Below are 1,919 nucleotides of genomic sequence, written 5' to 3'. Positions count from 1 at the left end.
ACTGTCCCCAAACAGGCCACGAGGCCGGCGCCCCTGCATTCGCTTCTCATTCTGGGGTGCCTGCAGGGGGGAAGGCGGGGCGCACCCCAAAAACTCGCTTCCCTAACCAGCTGCTAAGCACGCGGGGGGGGCAGCTGGCCACGGAACCCCACTTTAAGAACCGCCACCCCCTCTAGAAAGCTGGGGGTCCCCCCCGTCCCTGTCCCCCTCTTCCCCCACGGGAGGACACCCCCAGTCTGTCTGTCTGTCTGCGCATGTCTGTGTTTGCACCCGGCACCAATCAAGGACCTCGGCCCCTCCCCCTCCCCGCCTTCCGGGCAATTGTGACGTCACAGCTCCGCCGGCCAGGCACGCTGGGGTTGCCATGGCAACCGGAAACAAGCGGAGCGCGGCAGCGCGAGGCGGACTGGCAGCGCCACAGGTGCGTGTGCGCGGGGCGGGGGCGCGGGACCCGGACGGATGGGGGCGGGGCGGGGGGACCCCTGAGGTGGCCCTGCGGGACCCTGGGGGCCCCTGACGGCAGCCGGCTTGCTGTCATTCCACATACGCCATTCCACCACCTGTCCACCTGTGCACCCACCTGTCCACCTGTCCACCTGTCCACCCACGCACCTGTCCACCCACGCACCTGTCCACCCACCCATCCACCCACCCACCCATCCACCCACCCATCCACCCATCCACCCACCCATCCACCCAATCATCCACCCACCCACCCACCCATCCACCCATCCACCCACCCATCCACCCATCTATCCATCCATCCATCCACCCATCCACCCATCCACCCATCCACCCACCCATCCGTCCACCCACCCAGCCATCCACCCATCCACCCATCCACCCACCCATCCACCCACCCATCCATCCACCCATCCATCCATCCACCCATCCACCCATCAACCCATCCACCCACCCATCCACCCATCCATCCATCCATCCATCCACCCACCCATCCACCCATCCATCCATCCACCCATCCATCCACACATCCACCAATCCACCCATCCACCCATCCACCCACCCATCCACCCATCCACCCACCCATCCATCCACCCAACCATCCACCCATCCACCCATCCATCCACCCATCCACCCATCCACCCATCCACCCATCCATCAACCCATGCATCCATCCATCCACCCACCCACCCATCCACCCACCCATCCATCCACCCATCCACCCACCCATCCACCCATCCACCCATCCACCCACCCATCCACCCATCCACCCATCCATCCACCCACCCATCCACCCATCAACCCATCCACCCACCCATCCACCCATCCACCCATCCACCCACCCATCCACCCATCCACCCATCCATCCACCCATCCACCCATCCATCCATCCATCCATCCACCCACCCACCCATCCACCCACCCATCCATCCACCCATCCACCCATCCATCCATCCATCCACCCATCCATCCATCCATCCACCCAATCATCCACCCATCCACCCACCCATCCACCCATCCACCCATCCATCCACCCATCCACCCACCCATCCATCCATCCACCCACCCACCCATCCACCCATCCACCCATCCACCCATCCACCCATCCACCCATCCACCCACCCATCCACCCACCCATCCACCCATCCACCCATCCACCCACCCATCCACCCATCCACCCACCCACCCATCCACCCATCCATCCATCCACCCATCCACCCATCCATCCACCCACCCATCCACCCATCCACCCATCCATCCACCCATCCACCCATCCACCCACCCATCCATCCACCCATCCACCCATCCATCCATCCATCCACCCATCCATCCATCCATCCACCCACCCACCCATCCACCCACCCATCCATCCACCCATCCACCCATCCATCCATCCATCCATCCACCCATCCATCCATCCATCCACCCAATCATCCACCCATCCATCCACCCATCCA

At 63.8% G+C, this 1,919-nt stretch overlaps 1 protein-coding gene across 2 annotated transcripts in view; it reads left to right on the top strand.

Annotated features, from left to right (window-relative positions):
- The first annotated feature begins 295 nt into the window (after positions 1-295).
- Positions 296-1,919, top strand: part of CFAP100 (cilia and flagella associated protein 100) — a 38,067-nt gene continuing 36,443 nt past the window's right edge. For both annotated transcript variants that reach the window (XM_075995564.1, XM_075995563.1), the window contains exon 1: positions 296-421. The gene's annotated coding sequence lies outside the window, so the exon portion shown is untranslated. The remainder of the gene's footprint in view (positions 422-1,919) is intronic.

This window comes from Microcebus murinus, chromosome 20 (assembly GCF_040939455.1).
Source record: "Microcebus murinus isolate Inina chromosome 20, M.murinus_Inina_mat1.0, whole genome shotgun sequence".
In the NCBI taxonomy this organism is placed as follows: domain Eukaryota; kingdom Metazoa; phylum Chordata; class Mammalia; order Primates; family Cheirogaleidae; genus Microcebus; species Microcebus murinus.
Note: the sequence above shows the minus strand (reverse complement) of the source record. Positions and strands in the feature narration are given on the sequence as shown.